Genomic DNA, 14194 nt, shown 5'->3' with positions numbered 1-14194 from the left:
AAAAACCCACAGAACAAAGTCTGGTAGGCCAAAAGCATAGTCCTTCAGCAACCAGACCAGGGATCCAAAAGAATTGTGTTGGCATCCTGTTCTCTCCCTTTCACACGTGCCTCAAGTGTTACATGTGGCTCAACAGACCTGCCAAGCAGGATTTGACACTGGAGCTTCAAAAAGGATGCACCTAGCCCCTACCCTGCATATTCCATGAAGCTCACATGCTTTACCTCTGCCCATTCAGGTCAGCCTAATGTTTGCATCTGTGAGGCATATGGCACCTATTTCACACATATTAAAGGCTGCGAATAGGCTGAGATCTAGCAGAGGCTCACACTAATTAGCCTTCTGTCAGTTCAGAGAGGTAAAGGGTAACTTTCTACAAATTATTTTCCTTTATTTTTACTGAAAATCAGACTTCACTATTGAATTGGATTTTTAACAACTATTAAAAATGGTGGTTTCCTTATTTTTGTACTTGATCCCATTCATGAAATACAGTATTAGTGTATCTGAGTACTCAGGTTTTCTATATAACACTGCTAGGCCAGACACAGTTAAAATAGCTTTTTGGGCCTTGTTACTGTAGAAACATGGTAATATTCATTTTCCTCATGTACCACCTTTAAATACTATGCAATCTATCTTGTGGGCTACAAGGACACTGTGATAGAGAGCATCCTATCACCCAGGCTACCGGGGACTTCAAGATGGTGTCCAGTGGTCCACCTCAACCAGTGGCATCAAGCGGTCTAGTCTACGGAGCAAGGGAGGAACAGAAGCCTGGACAGGAGTTAAAAGAGAGCCGTTGGCTCAGCTGTGGGCCATCTGGTGATGGGAGATCCGGAGGTAGAGCAGCTGCGACGGACAGCGGGAGGAGAGGAGGCGAAACTACGGAGGACGGAGCACCGGAGGACGCAGCACGTGGAGACGGAGTGAAGAGTCCTGACGCTGGAGACACGGAGTCGGCGAACCGACGGAGCGGCGGAGCTGACCCACGGGAGGTGTCCCCAACACACACCGCGCTCGTATCCGGCTGTCCCTCAGAGCAACAGGACACCGCGATACCCATTGCTACGGTCACTGGGGACTGTAGCCCCAGGCAAGTGGCGTGGGGAGAACGGTGGAGGAGGAGGTTGGAGGGCACAGGACTGTTGGGCTTGTGCCATAAATAAAGTTGTGCATGGTGCATGCGAACACTCTTTTCTTCCCTTCCCCATTCCTCATCACCCCGACCCTTCCTCCTAATTAGGAATACCACTAACCTCGGTGACCCCAAGGTATTGGTGACGGGTGCATGCATAGAGCTTTAAGAGTCTATACAGTTTGTGACGGTAATGTTCTTCTGTTTGCCTTTTGGGAGACGCCGGTACGAGTGACCTGCGAGGAAGAGTGACCAAGAAAGAGAGAGACCGAGTACTGCTTCCCCGAACTCCAAAGACCGCGTCCAGCACACTTTGTTATTTGCTACCAAGTATTCTGAACGGTTTATCCTTTTGATGCGTGAATAAAACGCTTATTTTGCTACTGTCAATGACTGTGTGAAAGAGTTAATTATAGACAAAGTATCGAAATGCTTACAGTGGAGTCAGAAGTGGGATCCTGTCATTTGATACAAAATGACGAAACCAGTGACTGTGCAAGATATGATAACGCAGCTGGCAGAAGGTCAGAGACATTTGCAATTAGTGTTTGAGCAACAGAATAAGAATGCCCAAAAAGAAAGAGAGGCGTTTCAAGAGGCTTTGAGAGAGCAAGCAACGTTGTTGACAAGTAACCAGAAAGTTCAAGATACAGCTATTCTCCGTCTTACAGATGCAATTTCTAATACCCGGGTCCACCCTAATATTCCCAGTAGTGTGTTACAAAAATTCCAAGAAGGAGAAGATCCTGACTTCTTCTTCACCAATTTTGAAAGAGTTGCTACCACCGCTAGTTGGCCTGCAGAAAGGTGGGGACAATATGTAGCACCGTTATTATCTGGGGAGCAACAGGCGGCGTACCAAGCGGCTAACCCAGCTGGAGTAACTCCCTATCCAGAGATAAAGATAGCAATCCTCGAGAGATTAGGGTGTGACCAAGAGTATTATAGGGCACGTTTTCGTAAAGAGAAGTGGGTTACAGGTGACAATCCCGAGCATTATTTTACAGGGTCAGAGACTTGGGAAACAGGTGGCTGTAGCCCCATACTGCCACCATGGAAGAGGTTACAGAACAAGTTTTTCTAGAACAGTATCTGGAGGCTTTACCTGCCAATACTAGAGTCTGGTTAAAGCAACACCCTGGATTAACGTCCCAATCTGCTATCGAGCTAGCTTGTGCTTATCATAGGTATCCAGACTTCAAAAGCCCTACTGGGAGAACCCCCGTTGTATTTCCTAAACCTGCACCCCGAGCTCCCAATGACAGTGTAGAGAAACGTTCTTTTCCTACCACTAGACCCACACCAAAACCCTTCCCAAAACCCAACTCCCCTGTTCTGTAGGACCTCAATGCTTTAGATGTGCAGAGTGGGGGCATATATCACGAAACTGTCCCTTAAACAATGACGGCTCCGAACCAATGGAAGTGGGTTGGTCCCGAGGGCGAGTTTTAGTCACGGGTCTATGTAGAAAGACGTACAAGAAAGCCATCCAATTAAATGGGAATCCTATTGAGGCTTTACTAGACACAGGATGCCACCATACAGTAGTAGTACAAGACTTGGTACCCCTGAACTCTCTATGTGAGGGAGAAACCGTTCTAGTTTAGTTTCCTATGTTCATGGAGACGTTAAGGAATATCCTTTAGCCGAAGTCTTACTTGAAATAGACAGTTATCCACAAGTCCATAGAGTGGGGGTAGTTCCCCGACTTCCTGAGAATATTTTGTTAGGAACGGACCTGCCCAAATTTCATGACTATTTAATGGAAGCCTCGGAGCAAGAAGCCAGAGCAGAATGGCTACAGGAGGCTCCGTTTTCTAGTGAAAACCTAGTTCAGCCCAAAGACCGAGAGCATAAGTCAAAGAATGAGAAAAGAAGGAACAAAGAGAGGTATAACAGTGCCTCTCAGTCTTTTGATTCATGTTTACTTTCTTCCCCAGAGCGTGGAGATACTCCTGCACGAAGTTTCCGTGCAGCTCAGAAAGATGACAGCACCCTCACAAATGCCTGGAATCAAGTGCAGGAGAGTGACTCAGAGAAGGTAGGATCCTATTTTTGTATAAAACAAGGATTACCGTATCGAGTAAGTGAAGGAGCAACTGCAAGGGTAGAACAGTTATTGGTACCAGTAGCCTTTCGAGAACAAGCTTTGCAATTAGCACATAACCAGACGGGTGGGGGTCACTACGGACAGGAATTAACTCTGAAATATTTACTGGATCGATTTTACTGGTGTATCGAGAAACTGCTAGGTTCTGTGCCACATGCCCAAAATGTCAGTTGATAAATCCCAAAAAAGACAAGAAAGTACCCCTCTGTCCTTTACCCATTATTGATGTGCCATTTCAGCGTGTAGGGATGGACTTGGTAGGTCCGTTAATTCCTTCAGCCAGAGGGCATCAATATATCTTAGTGCTAGTGGACTATGCAACAAGATATCCAGAGGCTATACCTCTAACAAGCATGACTACGCTAACTGTGGCTCAGGCTATGATATCTTTCTTCTCCCAGTAGGATTTCCGTTGGAGTTGTTGACACATCAGGGAACCCCTTTTATAGCAAAACTCATGAAGGAAGTATGTTCCCTTTTGGGGGTCCAACAGATTAGAACGGCAGTCTATCACCCCCAGACTGACGGTTTGGTGGAAAGGTATAACCGTATAACCGAACGATTAAGACCATCCTGAAGAAGCTGATAAGCGAGACAGGAAAGGATGGGGACAGGAAGTTACCTCTAGTACTTTTTGCTATTAGAACACATGAGCAGAAATCCACGGGATTCTCCCCATTCGAGTTGCTATTTGGGAGGAAACCCCGTACTTTACTCGACATGGCTGCCGAGCAGTGGACTGAGGAAGAGGATAAGGGGAAACCACTGTTAGGATATATGCAGACCCTTAAAGAAACCTTAGCCACACTATGGAATACTGTCCACCAAAACATGGACAAAGCACAAAATAGACAAAAAGAGCAGTATGGTAAAACAAGCCAGTTGAGGGAACTGAGGGTGGGAGACAAAGTACTGATTCTACTCCCTTCTTCGGATAAGAAATTATTGGCTACATGGCAAGGACCATATACCATTACACAGAAAGTTACACCCGTTTCATATAGAGTAGCAGTACCACACACTAACAAGGTGGGACAAACATACCACATTAACTTACTAAAGAAATGAGAAAAACCAAGTACAGGATCCCAAGAGGCCGAGGTAGTCCAATCCATAAATCATGTGACCATCACTCCACTAGAGTTACCTCAGGAGATGGGGAGGGGTGAACAGAAGGAACGACCAGCCATGGGTCCCCGATTATCTGTAGATGAAAAACTGCAGTTAGAATGTTTACTTGACCAGTACCCCGAACTTAGTTCAGGAAAACCAGGGAAAACGTCCTTGGTAGCCCATGATATTGAACCCTTATCTGACGGAGTGGTCGCTGACATCGGACCTCACTGCTGAAACCCCTCTGAACTGCTCTGAACTGCTGCCTGGGGATCTTCTGCTTCCTGCCTCCGAGGACGCTGCAGCCGCAGGTGTTGCTGCCGCGGAATCTGCTTATTTTTGTACCCACCTCGCCGGACCCGCTTCGCGGGTCCCGCAGCGCCGTTGAAGGCGCCTGTTTGTGTGGGCTTGTCATCACCAGCGAGGAGGAGCGGGCAGGGCAGAGTGTCGGCGGGGCTGCGAGCAGGCAGGGACTCCATTGTCCAGGAGCCCCTGCGCGCCCATCGATCACACCTGGGCTGCTCTCCCCACTGGACACGCCCCCCGCCTGCTTGCTGAAAAGCCGGCGCCCACAGCATATCCCTGGAACCCTTATCTGACGGAGTGGTCGCTGACATCGGACCTCACTGCTGAAACCCCTCTGAACTGCTCTGAACTGCTGCCTGGGGATCTTCTGCTTCCTGCCTCCGAGGACGCTGCAGCCGCAGGTGTTGCTGCCGCGGAATCTGCTTTTTTTTGTACCCACCTCGCCGGACCCGCTTCGCGGGTCCCGCAGCGCCGTTGAAGGCGCCTGTTTGTGTGGGCTTGTCATCACCAGCGAGGAGGAGCGGGCAGGGCAGAGTGTCGGCGGGGCTGCGAGCAGGCAGGGACTCCATTGTCCAGGAGCCCCTGCGCGCCCATCGATCACACCTGGGCTGCTCTCCCCGCTGGACACGCCCCCCGCCTGCTTGCTGAAAAGCCGGCGCCCACAGCATATCCCTGGAACCCTTATCTGACGGAGTGGTCGCTGACATCGGACCTCACTGCTGAAACCCCTCTGAACTGCTCTGAACTGCTGCCTGGGGATCTTCTGCTTCCTGCCTCCGAGGACGCTGCAGCCGCAGGTGTTGCTGCCGCGGAATCTGCTTTTTTTTGTACCCACCTCGCCGGACCTGCTTCGCGGGTCCCGCAGCGCCGTTGAAGGCGCCTGTTTGTGTGGGCTTGTCATCACCAGCGAGGAGGAGCGGGCAGGGCAGAGTGTCGGCGGGGCTGCGAGCAGGCAGGGACTCCATTGTCCAGGAGCCCCTGCGCGCCCATCGATCACACCTGGGCTGCTCTCCCCGCTGGACACGCCCCCCAGTCCTCCATCCTATTGGGTAGCCACTCGAGAAGCATAAATTGGTCTCCACTGCCCGCTACGCGGGAGCGTGCCGGGAGAAGCCCGGGACAAGGGCGGGACCGTCTGTGGCCGTCCGGGGCCGAAGGAGGCCGGGCTGGGCCACGGGATTGTCATCTGGACTGAAAAGTGTATGTCGTTTTAAATATTTATTAGTATAGTTGTCCATTGCCTTGCAGTTGCTAGTTCTGTACCAAAGTATCAAAAAGGGGTAGTTATTGTATTTTTGCTCCACCCCCGGTTACTCTAGTGTTTGATATGAGTCATTCAGCCCCTCCTGGTGTGGGTACTTTTCCACTTGGCCCTCTCGACAAATTTTTAAAAAAAACACCAAAGGATGTGGACAGGGATCTTCTCCTTGCTGAAAGAAGGGCGGTACGCCGACGCTCAATTGAGCAATTGAAGAGAAGCCAACTGCCCTATCCATCAGACTCAAATCTTACTCAGGCCACGGATGTCCGAGGGCTGAGCTCGATTGAGGATGATGGAACAGATATTAATCAAACACCTAATATATTTAGGTTTCCCACTATCTCGCCGCCATGTGACACGGCTACCTGTGGTGATCAGCTAGCCTGTATTCCTATTGATCACTCAAGTTTTGTGGATGTAAACATTCTAGATAGTCAAGTTAGGGATCAGGGGCCCTGTTCCTCGCTCCCTAACCCACCATTGGTTTGTATTGAATCCAGTCTGAACCTATCACTGAAGGGTGTGGGCGTTGTTGTTACTGGGCCTGTTGTTGACAAAAGGGTGGTATGTTCTCCTCCGAGGAAAAGAAGGAGAAAGGGAGGGGTAAAAAGGAAAGGTCAAAATCGCCGTACTGTAATAACCCCCCCACCAACAGTTATCCCAGAAAAACTAACCCCTCCCCACACAGAGGTATTGATACCTGAAGCTCAAACCTTGCCTATTCCGGACCTAGCTCTTGAAGGACTCAGCGAGGCGACTCGTGTTTTCATAGAGAAGCTCATTAAGTCCTACATGTTACCTTTGTTAGAGCGGGTCAGGGTCGTGAGCGAAAAATTGGATTGTTTATTGGTGTCCCCTGAGTTAATACAGCCTTCTACCTCTGTTAAGGGTAATGGGGTTCCTACCAATACCCTTATTTCTAAACCCGTGTCAGGTACTACTAATACTAACCCCAGCAAACCCCCAATCAGTGTATCTAATACAGTCACTATCCCAACTAAAGGGTTGGCTGCGGCTGCCAAACCTCCAAGATTAGCCAGCCCGGCCATAGTGAACGCTGGGGCAGTTGTTGGTAAACCCCCGCCACGGGGAATTGTGATACAGACAAAGAAAGGGGAGGGCTCTCTGGCCCCCACCACTGGTAAACCCCAAAAACTTCCTCTCAAGAGACATAATGTGGATTTGCCACCGGACTCGATAAACTTTGTTATTGTAATGACGGGGGTGCCGCCTGTCTCGGAAGGTGATCGGGAAAACATGGATAGCTTGAAAAATAAAGTCATCTTCTGGCTGAAAACTAATAGACCCCTTCCAGCACATCTTAATGGGGACATAGTCTCGGTCAGAAGATGCCAATGGGTGGGGGTTCGTCCAAAGGACATAGAGGGTGATATAGTTATTATCAACTTTAGGGACAATAGAGTAGTATCTTACATCTCTGATTGGTTTGTAGGGAAACATGAGGGAGGGGTTTCTACCAGGAATCTTAGTTATTTTTATCCTGAGACCCTGCTTAATCCAACTGATCGCCCTCATGTTTCTAATACCAAAAGCCTCCTCAAATGGTCCAATTTTACAACTAGTTATCATGGGCCACAAATTAACCCTGAGGAACGGTATCGTTCCTACACTCAATCTACTTATAATTGTCCCCCGCAAACACCGGGTTGGGCTAAAATTAAACCTCAACCACCCGGCCCATCAGTGTTAACAAATAACTTTGTCACTAATAATCCTCTGTACCCCACATTTCCGCTCAATCATGTGCTTCCGCAGGTCCACCAACCACTTAACTATTACCCAGTGTATCCAAACCCAAGCAGTTTCAACCCTAAAGATCATTGGAATATACCGCTGAGGAACCTTTATGATCCCCTATCAGGGTTAGCATCAAATGATTGACCAGTATTGCTGACTGGGGTTGATGTAACACATCATGAGTACTTGGGAGGGGGGGTGGTCCCCCCTAACCCCTCTAATATTTCTGGAGGTTTTGTTGCCCATTCCTGTAACCTTACGAAGGGGAGTTTGAGCAAACAATTAGAGACAGGCCCACTGGTTTTGTCACCGACCCCCCCATCACCAACGGATGCTATCATAGTTGGTGTAAACCAACCCATATGTTCTCAAGATGGGTCCGCTGGGTTGATGATGTTGGGTACCAGTCTTGTTGCACTTGAGCATGAAGTTACCTCTCCACTGTCTAATGTTTCTAACGTGTCTGTAAATATTAGCCGATGTGAACAAAGGTATAATAAGGGAACTGTTATGGGATGTTGGAATATTGCAGGGTTAGAACCACGTATATGTATTCCTGACTGGGTTGAGTTTATCTCGCTAGGAGATATTTGGTGTTTTCAGGAAACCTGGGCAATCACCCCAGTGTATCTTCCCGGTTTTCTGAACTTTTATAAACCTGCGACTAAAGGCCTAAGAGGTCGGGCTATGGGTGGCCTAACAACCTGGATTCGTCAAGCTGATGGTGTTACTGTTAAAGAAATTTCCATTGATTGTTTAGATCTATTGATAGTTAGCATCCGAACAGCCCGTGGGTTGGACATACTGTTGATTAATGTTTATGCTAGGGGTATGACGGGTGGCAGGGTCGTAGACACTCTTGTGTGCTTAGATGAGTTTTTAAGTTCTAATGTAAACTCTGGTCATGTAGTGCTCATGGGTGACCTTAATACTTGTTTTGAACCATTGAGTTATGATGATGGTCTGATAACCAATGCAGAGGATGAGATCTGGGGAATCCCACAACTGGATTTACCCCCGATCACCAAATGGTCCCAAGCTGCGGTATATATTAATGGTCTATGTTTGAATTGGGGGCTTCGTGCACTCAATGGTCGGACTAGCTCGGATAGGATGGGCAACTATACCTTTTTTAATGGTAGACATCGTAGTCGTATTGACTACATTTTAGTTGACATATCATTGTGGCCGGTGGTTCTGGATATGTCTGTAAAACAGCGCCAAGAATGTGACCATGATCCCTTGGTGGCAGAGCTAAAGGATGATAGTTTCCTTGGGCTAAATGTACGACACCCTAACCCTGTCCAGGAAGCAGTTGTACTTTCAAACGATATGAGGAGGGTACGATGGCCAAAGGTTTCGGTTGACGTGGAAGCTCGTGCTAAGATTAGAGCCCTGGTTTCGAACTCTCTGGCAGACTCTGCAAACTGTGGCGCTCAGAATTTGGATATTGCAGCGATTCATGCCAGTTTATTTTTGTCCCTAAAATCCTTTTTTGTCAAATATGTTGCAAATAAAGGGAGAGGGAAGGGTAAGAAACCTCTAAACTGGTTTAATGAAGCCTGCAAGAAGTCTCACGCAGATTTGTTTAAGGCTATAAAATCAAAGGATCCTGCCCGAATCAAAGTTAGTAGGAGAGCCTTCAATGAAGCCAAACGCCTTGCCAAAGCGGACTGGGACAACGAGCGTTGGACTTCGCTAATTGAGGCCTGCGGGAGTAGGAATCTCCAGCAGTTCTGGCACCTTCTCAGGTGGGGCAACTCACAGGATAGTCGCCCAAGTCCAGCCTCGGTTGAACCACAAAAATGGGTTTCCCATTTTGTGGAACAATTTAGATGTTGTAACACAGCGTATGTTTCCATTAGATGGCCACTATCCTTTGACACCCTTGTATTCACGGCCAGGGAAGTTGAAGCAGTTTTGAGAGCTATCCCCAGGGGTAAAGCACCTGGTCCTGATGGTATCCCTGCGGATATTTTTTTGGAGGACCTAGACCTCTGGGTTCCATATCTGGTGCGTCTGGTTAATGCATTGGCAGCGGGCGCCAGTGTACCCGATTCTTGGGCGGGTGCCGAAATACTGCCGATCTTCAAGAAAGGTGATCGGTCGGTTCCATCCAACTATCGGCCGATCAGCTTAATAGACGCGGTTCAAAAGATTATTACCCGTCTTCTGCTCACTAGGATCCAGGCATGGATAGAGGAGTATGACATCCTTACCCCTCTTCAAGCAGGGTTTCGATCCCATGTGAGTACTTTGGACCAGGCATTCCGTTTTATGCTTCTGCATTGGAAGACTGTTACCTTGGGAAAAGGCAACCTGTATGCGGCCTTCGTGGATCTTAGGTCAGCATTTGACCTGGTCCCAAGGGCAGGTTTATGGAACTCTTTACTGGATATGGGTATGCCTCCTATATTGGTTCGCCTTATAGTGAACCTCCATGCCCAGACCTTTGCTTATGTACGCTGGGGAAAACCGGGTGAGGTTACGGAAAATTTTCCAGTGGATAAGGGAGTCAGGCAGGGCTGCGTCATGGCCCCTACCTTGTTTTCCCTATATATCAATGGGGTAACCAAATACTTTGATAACTTCTCCACGGATGCTCCGAGCCTGGCGGGTTTGAGAATGCCCCTGCTCATGTTCGCTGACGACACTCTCTTGCTTTCTCGTACCAGACAGGGTCTGCAAAAGGCCTTGATAAGGTTCGAGAGTTTCTGCAGCGAACATGAGCTGGAGGTGAATGTGTCAAAAACCAAATTTATGGTTTTGAGGGGACACAAGCAAATAAGCGCCAGGGTCTCCATGGGGGATATCCCCCTCGAACAAACTAAGCATTTTACCTACCTGGGAGTTACCTTCAGCGACACGTTGAGCTGGTCACATCAGATTAAACTTATGGCTCTGAAACATCAACAGCTGGGTGGGGCACTGATTAAGGAGCATAAAGGTTCATTTACGAGGCCAATGTCCCCGCTTATAAAGATCTATGGTGGGAAGGTACTTTCAGCGGTTCTCTACGGTGCGGAACTATGGGGTGGCAGCAATCTGAACCCTTTAATGCATGCCCAAAATACATTTTTAAGGTTATGTATAGGTTTGCCACAGTCGACCCCCTTAACCCCCCTCCTTTATGATCTTGGGTGCCATTCGGTGGTGGACCAAGCAAGACTACGTCCATTATCCTTTTGGCGTCGTATGTGGACAACACCGGAACTCCATTATTATGCTGCAGCATGTCTGGAGGTTAAAAATAGTCCAGGTGCCATGAACATTGGGTGGTTCAGAGACCTTAAGGCTATCTTACTAGCTCTGGGTCTTGACTCATTGTGGTCATCGCCCGAGTCAGCCATTTTTCCCTCAAAAAGGGTTCTTAAACAATGTTACTGGGACTGGGTGACTCTTAATATGTACCGAAAATCGAGCTCTAGTAGCCTTACTGGTCGGTTTATTGTGCATAAAGATGTGCCCAAGCTTGAAGGGTATTGGGATGTCATTACCAAACCCCTGGACCGCAAACTATTTTTCCAATTCAGATGCGGTTCGCTCCCCATTGGGGAGTTTACTAAAAAGTGGGGAACAGAAAGGACGGGGTTCTGTCCCAAGTGTCATGGTATTGGGGAGAGCCTGAATCACTTTTTGTATGTATGCCCGCTGTATTCTGCTCCCAGAGCTAAATGGCTTGGACCGGTCTGTAGAAATCTAGGCACCCGAATGGCTGTGGAAGCCACTAGATTGTTAAGTACTAATCTAGATTCCCTTATTGTGGTCGGGGTTGCCAAATTTCTAGGCTGGGCCTGGGTGCTTAGAAGTAGGTATAATAAAAGTACACAACTGGTGATAGCTTAGTTACTGTCAAGCACCTGTCCTTTGGTTGTTCTAGAGCTGCTATGTATAACCTAGTATATTTGTTTAAGAAATTGATTAACCTTAAATGACTTACATATCTGTTTTAAAATGATTTATGGTTGTATTAAGTTTTATTGTTAAGTTGCTTTTTTATCTGTACAAGAAGCTGATTAGTTATAAATGATTTAATAATTGTTTAATTGCACATGTATGTCTATTTTGTTTTATGTCTTTTATGATGAACTAATCGAATAAAGACTTCTTGAACTTGAACTTGTTACTCCACCAGGAAGAGTGGTGAATGTGAGACCCTATCGAATACCTGAGGCTAGGAGAGAGGCGGTAGAACAGGAAATAAAAAAATGCTACAGGCGGGTATCATTGAACCTTCCAAGAGTAATTGGCGTTCCCCCACAGTTTTAGTGCCGAAACCGGATGGCAGCATCCATTTCTGCATTGACTTCCGCCAAGTAAATGCCCATTCAAAATTTGACAATTATCCAATGCCTCGAGTAGACGAACTAATTGAGAAACTAGGGGAAGCTAGGCTGATGTCCACCATTGACTTAACCAAGGGCTATTGGCGAACACCCCTGACGGAGACAGCTCAAGAGAAGACAGCCTTCTCTACACCCTCAGGGTTATACCAATTTAAAGTGATGCCATTTGGGCTACTTGGAGCACCGGCCACTTTTCAGAGACTTATGGACATATTACTAAAAACCCATCACAATTATGCCGTTGGTTACCTGGATGACATTGTTGTGTATAGCCCTGATTGGAAAACCCATCTAGAACACCTAAAAAACGTATCTGAGACCTTGGCTCAGGCAGGATTAACTATGAATCCAAAGAAGACCACTATGGGCACCCACCAAATAAACTATTTAGGTTACACCATAAGTGAAGGGACCTTAAAACCCCAAGTTTACAAACTGGAAGCTAACAAAAATATTCCCAGACCAACCACCAGAAAAGAGGTACGAGCTTTCCTCGGGTTAGTCGGATATTATCTTAGATTCATTCCCCAGTTATCTGACGTGGCCAGCCCTCTCACAGACCTATTGAGAGGAAAACCTTCAAGAGCCAAAATCGGGTGGGGTCCAACACAAGAGAGAAGCTTTGAAACCCTAAAGACTATACTGTGCCAAGCACCAATTTTGACTTGTCCCGACTACAAAAAGACATTTGTTTTGCAAACAGAGGCCTCAGATAAAGGACTGGGAGCTGTATTATCTCAACCAGATAATCAAGGACTGCTTAAACCAGTGCTGTTTCTGAGTCGCAAACTATTCCCGAGGGAGACACGCTATGCCACCATGGAGAAAGAATGTTTGGCCATCAAGTGGGCCATGGAATATTTACAGTACTATTTGTTGGGAAGGACTTTCTTTTTAGTTACCGATCATGCTCCCCTAACTTGGTTAGCAACCAATAAGGAAACCAATGCTAAAGTATTAAGATGGATTTTAGCCTTACAGCCTTTTTCATTTCAAACTCTGCATATGCCGGGAAAATTCCAAGGGAATGTAGATTATCTCTCCAGATATCCAACAGCTGAATGGCCCGATCGTTCATCTCCAGAAGAGAGGCAATGTGATAGAGAGCATCCTATCACCCAGGCTACCGGGTACTTCAAGATGGTGTCCAGTGGTCCACCTCAACCAGAGGCATCAAGCGGTCTAGTCTACGGAGCAAGGGAGGAACAGAAGCCCGGACAGGAGTTAAAAGAGAGCCGTTGGCTCAACTGTGGGCTGTCTGGTGATGGGAGATTCGGCGGAAGAGAAGCTGCGATGGACAGCGGGAGGAGAGGAGGCGAAACTACGCAGGACAGAGCACCGGAGGACGGAGCACGTGGAGAAGGAAGTGAAGAGTCCCGACGCTGGAGACACGGAGTCGGCGAACCGACGGAGCGGCGGAGCTGACCCACGGGAGGTGTCCCCAACACACACCGCGCTCGTATCCGGCTGTCCCTCAGAGCAACAGGACACCGCGATACCCATTGCTACGGTCACTGGGGACTGTAGCCCCAGGCAAGTGGCGTGGGGAGAACGGTGGAGGAGGAGGTTGGCGGGCACAGGACTGTTGGGCTTGTGCCATAAATAAAGTTGTGCATGGTGCATGCGAACACTCTTTTCTTCCCTTCCCCATTCCTCGCCACCCCGACCCTTCCTCCTAATTAGGAATACCACTAACCTCGGTGACCCCAAGGTATTGGTGACGGGTGCATGCATAGAGCTTTAAGAGTCTATACAGTTTGTGACAGTAATGTTCTTCTGTTTGCCTTTTAGGAGACGCCGGTACGAGTGACCTGCGAGGAAGAGTGACCAAGAAAGAGAGAGACCGAGTACTGCTTCCCCGAACTCCAAAGACCGCGTCCGGCACACTTTGTTATTTGCTACCAAGTATTCTGAACGGTTTATCCTTTTGATGCGTGAATAAAACGCGTATTTTGCTACTGTCAATGACTGTGTGAAAGAGTTAATTAAAGACAAAGTATCGAAATGCTTACAGTGGAGTCAGAAGTGGGATCCTGTCATTTGATACAAAATGACGCAACCAGTGACTGTGCAAGATATGATAACGCAGCTGGCAGAAGGTCAGAGACATTTGCAATTAGTGTTTGAGCAACAGAATAAGAATGCCCAAAAAGAAAGAGAGG

The 14194-nt window shown here is 47.8% G+C and overlaps 1 protein-coding gene and 1 pseudogene across 3 annotated transcripts in view; one reads left to right on the top strand and one right to left on the bottom strand.

The window, feature by feature from the left end:
• LOC144755187 (caspase-7-like) overlaps nt 1-14194 on the bottom strand; it is a 635423-nt gene that overhangs the window by 403076 nt on the left and 218153 nt on the right. The gene's annotated exons all lie outside the window — the stretch shown is intronic.
• On the top strand, nt 1614-13859 carry LOC144756478 (uncharacterized; annotated as a pseudogene).

The sequence above is a fragment of the Lissotriton helveticus genome, chromosome 5_1 (genome assembly GCF_964261635.1).
Source record: "Lissotriton helveticus chromosome 5_1, aLisHel1.1, whole genome shotgun sequence".
NCBI lineage: Eukaryota > Metazoa > Chordata > Amphibia > Caudata > Salamandridae > Lissotriton > Lissotriton helveticus.
This window is presented reverse-complemented; position numbering and strand designations above follow the sequence as displayed.